The sequence below is a fragment of the Ambystoma mexicanum genome, chromosome 5p (assembly GCF_040938575.1).
Source record: "Ambystoma mexicanum isolate Mex_15411 chromosome 5p, UKY_AmexF1_1, whole genome shotgun sequence".
Lineage (NCBI taxonomy): Eukaryota > Metazoa > Chordata > Amphibia > Caudata > Ambystomatidae > Ambystoma > Ambystoma mexicanum.
In genome coordinates, this window is record NC_090930.1 from 980,468,421 (window position 1) to 980,483,614 (window position 15,194).

Sequence of the window (15,194 nt, forward strand, 5' to 3'; positions counted from 1 at the left end):
GGGAAATTAGGAGTTTGGTGGCGTGGAATGTGAGGGAGGGACGGATTTTACGAATATTGTAGCGGTGGTATCGGCAGGTGCGAGAGGTGAGTGGAATGTGTTGAGAGAAAGTGAGAGAGGAGTCAAAGAGAACGCCTAAGTTTGCGAGCTTGGGGAGAGATATGGAGATTGGAGGGAAGAAAGTGAATGAAAGGGGGAAGAGAGGGAGGGGGAAGAGAATAAGAGGGGAAGAGAAGGACTTTGGTTTTATCGGTGTTAAGAGAGAGAAAGCGGGATAACATTCAATTGTTTGCTGGCATCCACCAGTTACATAGAAGTTCAGTAAAACACATAATACATGCCACTGAAAGTCTGGTGTAACCTAAGATTCCATTTGTGTCTGTCTAAAACAGACTGTGATCTGTAAAATCGTTTATGCAGGGAAGTCCACTGTTCAACAAGTTCAGCTTTAGGTGGACAGGGCTCGTTTGCAATGTTTTGTGGCAGTATATGTGTCCTAGGCACAAAATCTGGATCCATTCCATGAGTATGCATGACCAACACGTTCAAAGTGAGATCTTTCACAAAATCGAATTCAATTTCCTGGTACATTGGCTTTGCAACCTTTTTGCTTCGTTTTGCAAAGGCCAGGGTGCATCCCAAAGTTTCCGGCAGTTCTCGATTGTTCTCTACCTAGGTTCTCGTTATGCGCTAATACGGCTAGTAATGTTCGGGCTTGCCTACCGTCTATGCCAAAATGCAACCGTTTGGGCCTGTACTTTAGGCACATATTGTGGAACACCTCCAAATCTCCAGTGTGACAGAATTCTGTGAGTTCCTTAAGGTCTCTTGAAAGAGTTTTGTCATAAACAATCTTCTCAAGAGCTTTGAGTGGAGGTGAACATGGCACCAACCACTTCTTCTTGCGTTCCTGCTCCCCCGGTAACGGTCCGTGTGCACATTCGTGAAAATGTTGGGTTTTCTGTCCATGAGTGAACGTTGGAACAGTGATGTATTAATGAGCGTCATTTTTCAAGTAGAATTTCCACAGACCCATCACAAGTTTTGCAGCTCCACCAAAGATGGTTGCTGAAAGACTGAGACCACTGTTAAATATTTTCCGAACCCTTTTTTTCTTTATCAGCAGCTGTGATGTTTATTATTCACTGATTTGGCAACGTGCCATACATAAAATTGATGACAAATGTCTGCAAACTGCTTCGCATGGCTTTGGCTGTTGAAACATGTCTTGTCAGTGGCTATGAGGTCTATTTGCATTCCCCTCGACTGACGATGTTAGTGATTTTATGAAACCATATTTCTCCATGACCACTGAGGATTTACATTTGGGACATCTGCACGATCTCCAACTCACATTTTTTTAGTTTCCATGTCTTGAAAGTGGTATTTGCAGTACTTTGCTCAAAAACCGGGGCTGTCACACTGTCCGTCACCAGCTAGCCTGAACCGTTTGCCAGAGAATGTGCTTTCAATTGACATCTGTTCAATTTTCCAGGCTTGATTAATAGCGGGGCATACAAATTCCCTTTGTTATTTGTAGCACTAGGTTTTAGCAAGGCAACTGGACATCTTACTGAAAGTCGAGCCACTGAAAATTAAAGCTGCTGAACATAGTAGATTTCCAGCTGGCACTTTGCCAAGCATCGGTTGGGCGGGCCATGAAAATGTATGATGGAGGCTGACACATCTGGCTTGAATTTTCAGGTTAGTGCCTTGTAATACACGAGACACTTCACCAATGACTGCCCGCATATTTTCCTCCTCAATGTATGGACACATTTCGGCATCAGTATAATGCCTACCAGGCATCTGTCGAATACAGTGTATTTTTGCTCCTTTATTAGCCAATCGTCCTGCATGTATGTGGTTTTGTGACTGAACTGTAGTGGACAAATCGCCCAAACTAGGCAAACTGAAGTCAAGATCTTTGGCAAGTTCATCAGTCAATTGCGTTGGAGCTTCAGTCTCTGTTAGTTCAGCTTGTGTTATTTGCACACGAATTGGAGGAAACGTCAAATTAGAATGTTTATTGGGTGGACCTTTTTTTGCGGGTGTACATTGTGTCAAGTGGTCGGCAAGGAATTCCAATGCATCTTCATTATATTCAGTTTCATTTTGTCGAGTTCTCACATTGTAGCAATGGTCCAAGAACACTTTTCTGGCTTCTCCGGTCACATTCAATTCAGTTTCAGGCCCTTGGGCATAAGCATCACAAGTCTGTTTTATTGAATGGACCACGCTGCACCTGAAATAGTAGTTGCTCCATGAGGAAATCTGTTTGGCAAGCGATATCTTTGGTTTCATTTGTTGTCTGTGTCTTTATACTTCTTTTCCTTCTGGGCCTCTAGGAGATGTGTTGTAACAGCATGTTCAATGTATAGCACACATACAGCAGATAGCACTATAAATACAAAAACATGTTATGAAGAAAACACCAGCCCAAAACACATCTAGAAAATGAAATTGTTACGCTTGTTTTCTTGATTTTCTGTGCAACCGGGGTCTTTAACAACCGCACCAGCAAGCTAATCCACAACCTCTGATCTATGTGCCTCCACCTCTAATTCCACACCTTGTGTACATTGCTTGAATAGAATATTCATTTAAAAAAAACAAGTCAATTGTATTGGAAATTAAAATCTTTCATCGCACACAGCTCTTACACACACACCCTTACAAACAGTGTACGTCATTGAGTCAAAATATACATTTCAAATTTACACTGATTGATGGCAAGTGTACTTGATCAGAGATTACTGTGCAAAACATACTGATTGTAATGTTGCCCTCAAACATTTTGCAATATGTTCTGCATTAGGGAGGAGTGGGGCATTAGAACTGAAATCATAATAAAAGTTTGAAACACTGCACATTTATATGAATGTCACTGTCTAATAGTATCCAATGTAGGATTTACTTTCTTTCATTCAAGGTACCTATAAGTATGCATACCTCCTACTCTGGACCAGCTGCAAAGGATGATGCAATTGTAGTCGAAGTACCAGCATCCCCCTGTAACACAGTACTTGTTATAGTACCTTTTGAAAACAGCTAAATGGAACAGAGACAATGGGATGCAGACAATGGTATATATAAAGAGAAACCCATAAATAACACCTAGTGTAAACAACTGACAGGATACTTAAACAATTTCATATTATTTGAAATTCCAAGCATAATACATTCTCGTAATTGAAAAGTGAAATAAAATTACCTGATAGGCGCTTGAAGTTGTTGACGACTCCGGAAAATAAATCGATGCAGAATCTTGCTCCTTCATTTTCAGTGCATTGTCATGAAGTGGTGAAAGGGAAATTAGATTTGCATTAGGTATGTGGGAAGAGCCAACTGTCAAGAATATGAACTTCTGCAAGTCTGGACGTAGGTTTCGGTGGTTCTGTCACTTGGGAGGGTCTGTGCTTCCGTCAGTATGCTTTCCTAACAAAATGGATATGGATTAAGAAAACATTATGCTTCTTTTGAAGGGCACTATGACATTGTTTTCCATGGTCATAATTACTTCATTTGAGGCTCCATAAACCAGGGACAGATGTATAGTAAAATGTGGTATAGTTAAAATGTTATACAATCTAGTAAATATGCAAACTTTAGTAAGACACATTTACACAGAAAGCACCAATCCGTTCATGAAGTAACATTTTCAGTACCCCACGGGCTAGAGCTAATTCATCATCCAAGACTCACCTGAGGCAGCTTGTGCATCAATAGAGTTGGAATTGCATTTGGAAGCAATTTACGAAACATTCTGGGTCGACGCTTTTTTGTGTACTTCAATTGGTCGCACATATCCGCGGTAAAGGGCAGCTTGCAGATGTAGAATGGATTGGCCCTAAAATCTCCTAAAACAGCCCGAGCTCTACTTTCAATTTCATTCACCACAAAACCACAATATCAAACCCATCTTCTTATTAAATCAATATCCTTTGGGAATGGATGCAGGATTGTGCCCTGACGTTTGACATGGCTCCTAGAATGGCAACCCAAAACCATACAAGCAGGCATTCATGAAAAATCTATAAGATCTGTATAAAAAAAGTATAAATAATTACAAATAAAATTGTACTGTATGCATGAGATTGATGGAATTATAGCACAGCTTTCTATGCAATGTTTGTTTAGGTCAAAGAAGCAAAACCTGTGTAGCGTAGTCGAATATATGCTGGGATAACTTTCATACAGAATTCATTGATATGATGAAAATCGTAACGTGTTACTCGTCCGTTGAATGTACTTTAATGCATCAAAAGGAAACATGCTTCTAGACATGGTCCGAGAAGGATGCGATTCTATTACAATGGACACTGATGAAATGTGCTATATATCAAGATCAGAACACTTTAAACATTAGACAATGGTAAAGTCATAGAGATGAATGAACATTACACTACTGGGTACATTCTGTCGAAATAGATAGAACATTTGAGATCAGGAAGAGATGAATATCATGAAGTTAATAGGTGACCTGCCCTTACCTTGACTAACAATTAGATTCAGCAAGCAGGGGAGTTGGTAGCAGGAGAACAGGATCAAGATTGGACTTCAAGTGCTCAGAGATGTTCTCCGGATAAATATCAAGGGGTTTATAAAGGATTTGAAAAGTGGGTGTGTATGTAAATGTGTGACATGTTTCTGGGGGGGTCTGCTAGAGGGGAGCCTGGAAACACTGGGTTCGGGGAGGCCATGTGAACAATGGCTCCTGTGCGGAAGATGCCTTTGAAGTGTACATGGTCGTTCCCACCTTGCCAGCCCCTTTGGTAGAGCACATCCACAGGTGCAAACTGCCATTGGTAGTGGAGGGGGATGGATGGGCATGCGGCGTGCAGACGAGGCGCGGAATACTGCTGAAGGGAGACCCACTTATGTGGATTGCACGGGCTAGGTCTGCAAGAGAGGGGAGCCTGGAGACACTAGGTCTGGGGTGGCCATGTGAGCAATGGCCCCTGTGTGGAAGATACCTTTTGAAGTGTACATGGTGTTTGGCACCTTGGCCATTTGTAATGGAGGGGGGATGGATTGTTGCATAGGAGGTGAGCGTAAAAGGGCACCGACCATTCTTTGATTTCCCTCATAGACAGCGTGTCCTTAATTCAGTGAAAAATTGAAGCTACTATTCATAAATGCTCTTTTGTATTTTATTTTGTTGCTGATGTTGATGGCACAAATATACCCTGTACTGTCCGCTGTCTCTGGGGAATTTGGCGCAAATGGCTCCAACAACACAGGCAGTTATTGCTTGTTGGAACGCAGAATCCAAGCCTCCCATAAAGCCACCATGTAAACGAACGGTAAGCCACCAGCCTGTACCACCTGTGGAAGAGAAACACACGTACTGTATTTAAATGAACCTGATAAGTGTACAAACCTTACTTGAAAATGCACCATTTATCCTATGGGATAGTTGTCCGTACAATGTTACTTCATGGAACATTCAACTTGGGCTTTGAAGTGTAGGCACATTATAAAAGGGAACACCCATGCAATCCATAACGTTTGGGGCTCAGTGAAATATTGTTTCTGAGTTGAATGTGAAAGACACATAAGATGAACACTCTGATTTCCCCAAAGCGCGAGAAATGTATTCAATTGGCAGACTACATTCATTTGGCAGTGATAGATCAAAGTTACGACAATATAGGAGACAAACATGAAATGTTAGTGGCCTCAGTGGTCAAAATGACATCACATCTAGAGTACACTTACTCGTTACTTGGATTGCAAGGGTGAACTGTTACATGAGGTTCGTGCATAAGAACCATCCTAATCCTCAACACGGACCTTGTTAGGCAGGCTGCCCTGAAGTCCTGCAGCTCTGTAACGCATAGCAGTGGTGGGTCTTCTACCGATATGTAGGCCAAGCATTCAGGGTTTTGTTGGCTGCAGCAGTTCTCTTCTTCGGTTGGCATGACCTTGCACCGATTGCAGGTACACCACGTGGAAACGTCTTCCATCCGACTAGGCTCTGGCTCTGGCTCAGGATCCATTGAATCCTCTTGCCAACTGTCATCCGATGCCCCATCGTTTCCGGATCTTTCTCTATCAAGTAATTCTGCCTCAGAATACTCCGGCTCGTACTGGTAGGGCTGTATTTTTGCCATTATACAACAAAATTGAAATCCATAGTAATGCTAGTACAAGTATCTGTTCACAGGGGCTCTGTGCAACGAAGATAGCTGAAAACACAGCAGAAACGAGTCACAGGCTATACAAAAAAAAACAGTGAAACGCTTGAAAAAGCAACTCTGATGTTCTCTGGTGAGAAATGGTCTGTTTATACTTATTGTGGAAAGAAGCGTCCTGACATTTCCATGGAACACGTAATTAGCTGGCGCACAAAGAACGTTGACACGAGACGTACATTCACGTTGTGAAATGGGCCGTACGCGTCAAGGTATGTCAGCTTCACGGGCGGGTGGTATGATTTTAGTGCCGCAGGGGCACTTGAATTTAGGGCGATCGATCCACGGATAAGATTAGGACAAGATGGTAATGCCCGCTACTTGACTTCCACTGTGTAAAAGTGCAAAAAACTAAGGTATGGTGCATAGGAAATGTTTTATGATCAATCACAGTTTGCTTAAAACCACATGCCCGAACGCACGGGACCATAACATTTTTGAGAGCACTATTCCTTTAACATACAGAAGCATGTCAGTGGCATATAAAGAGATGGTAGAGACGTGCAAAAACATTTTAACTCCCCTGAGCATGATCCTCCCTTATACTGCAGCCAATGGTTCGATCGCTAGGGCAAAAAGTATGGGCAAGATGGGACAACCCTGCATAGTACCCTTTGTGGGCATAATATACTCTTGAGACCACCTGATAGGAGAGCACATCCACCCTAGGTGCCATGTAAAGGAGCCTAACCCACTGCAGAAACACCAGGCCCTGCCCCAACCTCTGAAGTACCTCCAACAGAAAAGGCCATTTGACGGAATCTGATGCCTTCTCGGCATCCAGCGTGACGACAGCTATAGGCACTTCGACATCAATGTTATGCATTAGGGCAAACAGGTGACACAGATTATTTTAGGTACGTCTTGTCTGGTCTGGTCTGGTAGTACGAAGGTCGGCATATGTGGCAACAGTCTATCCACGAACAGTTTAGCCAGTATTTTATTATCAGAATTATTAAGGATAGGAGTCTGTTAGAGGTGCATTCCTTGGGGGTCCTTGTTGGCCTTCAGCAGAACCATCACCAGGGCAGTCCTTGAAGATTCAGGTAATAGCCCCATTGTCAGAGGACTCTTACATATTGGCGGGTATGGAACAAGGAGGTGTGCATATTCCTTATACATTGCTGCAGTGATGCCATCTAAGCCTGGGGCCTTCCCATTGGGGAGAGACATTATTAACCGGTGGATTTCTTCCTCGTATGGGGGCTCCTTTAGCATGTCCACATGCTCAGGGTGCAGCCAACCCAGGGCCACCTTGTCGATATAGTGCCCACTCTCGCTCTGATCCGCATAGGCCTCGGAGGAGTATAGGTGGTCATAGTAGTCTTGAAATATGAAGTTTATCCCTTTTTAAGGTCTCTAACTGGGGTCCCATTGAGGTCCACTACCTCGAGGATCGACAACTGTTGCCTTTCGGGTTTGATCACCCAACAAGCGTACTGCATCTCCCTCCCCATATGCAGCGGCTGCCACCGGGTCCCCCAAAAAACCTTTCTTCTCTGCTGGCAAAAGCATAATCTTCTCCCCCAGCCCCCATTTCTCTCACAACGTTGCCCCGACCTCTGGGTTATCCTGTACCAACTGATGTTTCTCCAGTCGTTTGATCCCTCAAGAGAAGTCAAGGACCTACATAGTGATTTCAGAACTCCACCCTCCCTCAAGATACTGCATCCCCTAATGTAGATCTTGAAGTTGCCCAGGTTACTCTCGGATGCAGTACTGAGCCCTTATTTATTTGAAAAAGGTTTGTATATCCTGCTCAATATCATCTGTAAATGCTGCATCCTCCAAGGCACGCCCCCTGAATCGCCATCTAAGTAATCTGGGCACTTTAGCTCATGTGTAAGCGAGCAGAGCACCACCGGTGAGTGTTCGGGTAGTGTCTGAGGTAGGATCTTGGTTTCGGTCAGTGGCCTGGCAATATCCGCTGTTACTATAATATAGTCTATAGGCGCTATTGTGTTCCCCCGAGTAAAAGGAGTATTCTGTAGCATTGGGATTAAGAAATCACTGGGCATCAATCAGACCATGATACCCTGTGATATTCCCCCACGTTGTTGCGACTCTGGGCAGCACTTGTTGAGCAGAGGAGGACCGGTCAAGGGACAGTGACGGAGCGATGGAAGTCCCCAGCCTAAATAATCTCATATGCCGAAAACCTATGGTTCACGCATGTGTGGAAGAAGTCTGGGGAGTCCATATTCGGGGCGTAGATATGAATTGGGATGCATATCTAAGTATTTGCACGCAAGGAGCATGAAGTGCCCTTCTGTGTCACCAATTTGCTTGGGTAAGCAAAAATGTAATGTCCTGTGGATATACATGGTTACACCTCTAGCGTGGGAAGATAAGTGGGAGCCGTACCTGTGGACCCCTCACATTTGAGTGCTGGGCAGTTTACTACCAGTACACAAATGGATCTCCTGAAGGAACAATATATTCACATGTCTTTTCGCCTGGTTCACTATTAACGTAAACTTCTTGGTAAAGCCCCGAATATTCCAAGTCATCAGTGTGACTTGCTCACCCCTCTTTAGTGGTTTGATATCTCTGTCTGTGGAACATCCCTGCCCCTTGCTCATAATTGTCATAGGGGGAGACTAACCGGATCTCCTGCCTGTCAGGCAGTCGAGAGGGCCATGAAAAGATCAAGTTTCCTGAAAACCATCATCACTAGTGCTGTGCTTAATTGACATCCAACACCCCGTCCCTTCAATCCTCCATGCCAGCAATACAAACATACCGGCTGCTACCCCCACCCTATCCCAACTCTGTTAAAGCAAGAAAACCACCCCCCAGACTCAGTGACTGCTATATTGGGGAGCCGCCGGCAGCTACACTAGCTCCCAGTAACAGACTACCTCATTAAAACATTCACTTTCTGGTGACTGGCATCTGTTTTGTTTTAGAACCCTATGTCGAACACCTTATAAACAAGTTTGTGATCAGCGGAGTGGGGAACCCCCACTGGGTACGGCAGCCCCATAGCAAATCTCTCAGTCGCGACGGGGGTCGTGAAGAACAGGGCCTTGACATTGTGGACTACCCTCAATTTCGCTGGAAACAACATTGGGTGATGGACCTCCTTCTTTCTCTGTATATTCTTAACTGCCTCAAAGGTCTTTCTTTGCTCCTGGACTTGCGGGCTGAAGTCAGGGAAGAGTTGTATCATTGTGGAGCCAAATCTCAGATCTCCTTTCTCCCTGATATGATCTGATATTTTATTTTGAGTATTGGCCTGGCGGCTTCAAGAATTACATCTGTGTCTATAGTTGAATATTCTAGCAATGGTGGCATGTTCTGGCGTGCCTGGCTGTCTCACAGCCAGAGAGTGGTACACCCTTTCCACCAATAACATATTGCAAACACGGGGGCCCTTTAGGATGTCCAAGAGTAGCTTCTCTATGAACCTTTCCATGTTATCTATCGCCTTTGATTCTGGTCCACCCAGTATGCGCAGGTTGTTGCTCCTGGAACTGCCCTCGAGGTCAACAGTTCTTAGCCACATCTCTTTTCACCACCTGTTGGAGGAGCACCATCTCTTTCTGTAATGCCACTGCTTTTTCTTCCCCCCTCCCCAATTCTCTGTTCGGCTGCTGACATGCGCCCACATAACTTACTGCTGAGACATCCACCTTAATTGTGAGGGCATCTATCTTCGCGCCAAAATTATCTGTGCTGTCCTTCAAAGCAAGTAAGGTGTGGTTTAGGGCTTAAATATCGATATGTGACGGGTCCGGGGTGGTAAATCGCCTGACCCAGTTGGTCGACCTTGGCAAACTGCTCCATTTTTAGATTGTTTCTTGGGATTAACCATGTTACTTGTACCCCTCCAGCTTTTCCAAGAGACCCCGCTATATACCCCTTTATGTGCGGCCACCCACTGCTTGCCAGCCAGTTGAATCCAGTGCGCTACACCACTGCTCAATGTCCATCCTTGCGGCCTAGCAGGACGGTTTACACAGGGGCGTCCAGTGGACTAGAGTCTGGCAGTGTGGACCCACCAGGGGTGGGGGAGGGGTTGTGGTATGCAGGCTGGTGTGGTCTCTATACAGGGATGGATTATGCCGCCTTTCGATGAAGCCCTCCGGGACCCCGTCAGTTCCCGGGCTCCACACCACCACCTCCTGATCTTTACAGCAAGATTGTTAGCCTGGCCTCATCCACACAAAACATGTCGGTCACTTCAGAAGAGTCTCTGCGGTGTCAGTGCCTCCATTTTAAAACAATGCTTCTCCTCCCTCACGTTAGTCCAAGCAGGGCTCAGTACCACCTGTGCTACCCCCAGTGTATCCGGCTCCAGTATCCCAGGGCGATGCTTTGCCAGGCAGGTATATTTCAGGGGATGACACCTCCAGCCCCCCTCCTGGAGAGCATCCTCACAGGAGGTTCCTGTCCTCTAGCTCCCGTTCAACAGAAGTCTCAACGGGCTTGCAGACCTCGGGCGTGAGCCCCACACGGCAGAAGACCCACCTTGGCTTGTCGCCCAGCTGTAGGTCCGCACAGGGGGCCTAGATCAGCACTCCACAAAGCACCCACTGTGTCGTGGATGCTGACCCTCGACACACCACCGCTCCGGCACCTTCGGGAGCGGTTGGCAGCCCGATGTATGGCCTTGGAGCTTTTCTGCGGCACGTGTGAAGCACCCTCCGAATCTTGAGCTGCAGTCCTATGCGTAGTCGACGCTGGGCCACGCAGACCTCTGCTCCCGGCCCCATACTGGGCCATCAGTCAGCGGGACGATAGAAGCTGCAGCGCCAGTGTGCTGCACCACTCGCTGTTTTCTTTAACCCTGGCCAGTGCCCACAGGGGCCAGGCAAGGCGAGTCCCTCCTATCTGAGTACTTCTGTGTTGTGGTGCCAGTGGCCAGCCTGCCAGGCCTCCTCCCTCACGTCCAGGCTGGCCAGGTATCTCCTCAGGACTGAGGTCCTATTGATGAAAAATAAGATTGGTCGTCGCACCAGGGATCCCAGATTCAGGGTCAATGCACAGCACTGCAGAAGTTTTCCGGAAAGCAGGAAAATCATGCTGGATTGATGGGTTGTCTGCCGAAGCTGTCTCAGGCTGCGACCATTTGGCATCTGAGCAACAGCGCCCTCCCATGTAATTTGTATCTAAGACCAGTCAGAAGGTGCATTGATCTCAGACCTATAGAGGCTTTAAAAAAGGTTTTACTCCACACAGTAGTGATGTGCTACCCAGACCTGCCTATCAAGCCCATTTTAGAAAGGGTTTTATGACAATTGATCAAGCATTCTTAAAACCATTAAGAAGAGGCGGAGTATATGTAGGCTTCTTCGAATTAATGAAGATCTTTCACGCCTTGGATCGGGCCCTGTAAGGTTCACAAATTGGGCATGCCTGCTGCCCTTTTGCAATTGATCACCTGCCTTCCTTCAGATACAAGGGCCTCTGTTGTTAGCCAGGCCGGTTAGGGGAACCTGCTGAGTTTGCCACTAATAAAGGGGGAAGTCAGGGCTGTCCAATGGCCCCCTTGCTTTTTATCATTTTTCTTTCAGATCTTCTGCCTCAACAGCAAGGTACAGTACCTCCAGTTTTAAATGGAGTTAGGCTACTCTACTCTTCTGTACACGTACAATGCCATTCTACTTCATCTTACACTAAAGAGGCTGGGACGTAGTCTGGGTTATGCAGCTAGCTACTGCGAGCTTAATGGTTTACCTTTTAATATTTCCAAGGCGAAGATTGTGGTCCTTGGTAGCAATATTCCTTAATATACTTGGCCAATTCATTACGTTAAGATCGAAGTTATGAGCACTTACCTAGGAGTTGTTTTTTCGGGCAATTGTTTCTGTGCTCGGCATTTAGAGCAGGTGGAAAAAAGGCTACAGACGTGTTATTATAGGTTTGGTGGCCACCGGCCTGACAAGATGTATCGAGGTTATGGAGGCGAACATTCCCTCGGCTGTTCTGTACAGTAGTGAAATCTGGGGCAAGGTGAATTGTTCAGTCCTGGATTGTATCCAGCATGCGTTTTTGAGGAAGATACCTGGCCTGGGCCCGAGCAACCCAGGGGTGGTTCTGCGTTCGGAAGTGGTTATTCTCAGTATCAGGATGCAGGTTGAATTGAGATTTCTGGAATTTTTTCAGAAACTATTTGCAACGCCCCCAGAAAATCCAAATGTCAGGAATACCATGGGGGAGATGGTGTCAAAGGGCCCCTATGTTAACTACCCTTGGTTTAGGAAGTGCGTCGTCTTGTGCATGAAATGGGGTTTAGATATTACTCTGCTCAAGGCGGGTGCCATGAATAAACAGCTAAAAAATGAAGGAGTTGGAATTTTACCAGGACGTGGAGGATACTACAGAGTTGTGCTCACTGTGATATCTTGCTGCTGCACGTAGCTCAACTATAGTTAATACCCCAATAAGCACAACAAGATCACCGGCCCAAAGGCGCATTGTTGAAATGGTCAGGCTCAATATGTTAAAGGATCGCATGTTTTGGATTTTTAAGAACAAGCACTGTTCCTGTGGTAGTGGAACTGTGAAGGATTTACCGAATTTCTGTTAATTTGAAATATACTATTGGATCTAAGGAGGCAGTGGCTGCTTGTCATTTTATACGTAACAATGTTAGATCGGTTCCTGAGGCAATGTTGTTCATCTTGTCTTGTGTTGATGGGTGTTTTATCACTGATCTATGCAAATGTGTAAATACCTATTTCGAACGGTTGGGAAGAGAATTTTAACTTAGTCGTATTCAGCAAGTTTTATGTATACAAATTTGGCAACCAGTGCATTTAAATTGTGCATGTATTTTAGTTTATTTTAAATTTTCTATATTTATATCAATGATATGTTTATTTTTTTTAGTCTCTTCCGAGTAAAGTGTTTGCTGCTACTACTACCTAGACCTAGACACTATGATCAACTAGTGATGTTAACATCCAGTTTGAACTATCTAGCTTACTGGATGATCTATTAAACAGACATGTATTAGAATATTCCAGATTTACCATTCCCACCAATTAAACGCTATCTTAGGGATGCTGTTGCACTAGCTACTCAGATCATGGATTTGGATTTAAGAGCTGGCAACGGATGGCTATGCGAGGACAAACCCGCTTTACCTACATACCAAAGAGGCTATTCTACCTCCCACCTTGATTATATTTTAATTGGTGTAGAATGCTAGAAAATGCTGATGAATCAATACCATGATTGAGAGTGACCATGATCTGGTTGTTTTAACAATTAATCCTCCTAACAAGTGGAATACACTAGTATTTTATGTTTTTAATTTAGAAGTTTCCACGGTTGCCATAATATTGATCTAGACCAAAAATTGCAGCTTATCTATTAGTCTTGTAGCAGTGCCGGATGATTTTAATTTACAATTATCCTGCAACAAGGTTAATGTCAATTTGAACCTTAATCTCTGCTAGTTCATGGTATGATGAGGAATGTTAAATGGCCAAATCCAGCCTGAAAGCTAACAGAATGAGGAAAGAATAGAAAGTATTATTGAGAGAAAAATAAGAAAGCAGCTGTTGACAATTTATGGAGAATCCCTTAAAGATGTGACGCACCATAAAGATCAAAAGCTTTTTTGGAATATCGTAGTGCAGGGTTCTGGTAATAAGGGTAGTGAATGGTTCTGGTAATAAGAGTGAAAGTGCTATATAAGTGCTGAAGTTTGGCATAATTACTTTAAGGGTTTGTATAGCTTTACGAGTCCTGCTTGGGGTATTGCAGTGGATTTGTGGTACATTTGTGAATAATGAAGAAAGGCCTTTTTGATGGTTTAATATTTACTTAGTCTCAAGTTAGACTGGTATTGCTGTCCCAACAGCCATGCAAAGCACCCAGGCCTTATATCATTCCTGTAGAGCTGGTTTTGAGTGAACCATCCATTTGGATTCCCTTTTCTGACAATGTTTGTTTTTTTGGACAATGTTTTTTAATGCAATACATAATGATTGAATCATCACGAAGGGCTGACTTTCTGCTGAAATAATACCTATATTTAAGAAGGGTGATAGAAATTTTCCTGAGAATTACCACCCCACTTTTACTGACACTATGGCTAAAATATATTGTGAAGTTTTGCTGACATGATTCGTGGTTTTGGTTAAAGAAAATTATGTTTAACCCGTATTACAGGCGTGGGGGAGGGATCGGAGAACTAGGGGTACAATTGAACATGGTTTTCTTATTTGTGTTTTTGTGGAAAAATATTGTACCAAAAAGAGCAAGTTTGTATATGTTTTGATCGGTCCCAGGTGAACTATAGGATCTTCTCCATGTGCTGGTCAGAGCAATAGAATACCTCCCCTGACCAACCAATGAAGTAAGAGGTGAGGATGCAGGAAAGCCACTCTGAACACGCTAGCTGTAAACAAAGGAACATAAGCTTACACACAGCAGGGATATCGAACAACATAGCAGACTAGTCTTGCACATGTTTACCTGTACTGGGGTGTTGGGAAGAAACCAAGGAGATTGGAAACGGGATGCAAGGGGATATCCAATACAGCAGGCAACCTCCCGGACGGAATGAAGGCGCAAACTAAAGAACAAGGCAAAGTAAAAGGTCTGTGTGCGCAAAACAAAGGCCATGAATCCATGTTGCAGCAAAGGCACTGTCCTAATTCCCAAATAGAACAAAAATATCACCAAAAAGACAGAGAAATATCCAAAGTGGAAATGCAGGAGAAAAGCAAGGTCAGCAACAACAGCAGTCCATATCCAGTTCGCCGAAGCCAAAGGGAAATCCAAGAGAGAAAGCAGGAAATGGGCAAAGGGTCGGTTAGTTCCAGGAGCTCAGAAAATGTAGCAAGAAAGCTGCCGGAAACAGTTGAAAGGCACAGAGTGAAGAATCGTTGCTGCTATTATAGGCAGAAGGCCACGGGAGAACAGAAGTGCTCCGCGTGTCACGTGACCCCAACAACACGTGGCGTGACTGCCGTCCAGCACCCCGTCTCCCCTTCATGCCGGGACGATACCTCGGCATTCTACAAAACCTGTACATCA

At 44.6% G+C, this 15,194-nt stretch overlaps 1 protein-coding gene across 1 annotated transcript in view; it reads left to right on the top strand.

Moving 5' to 3' along the window:
• CDYL (chromodomain Y like) overlaps window positions 1–15,194 on the top strand; it is a 585,270-nt gene that overhangs the window by 46,728 nt on the left and 523,348 nt on the right. The gene's annotated exons all lie outside the window — the stretch shown is intronic.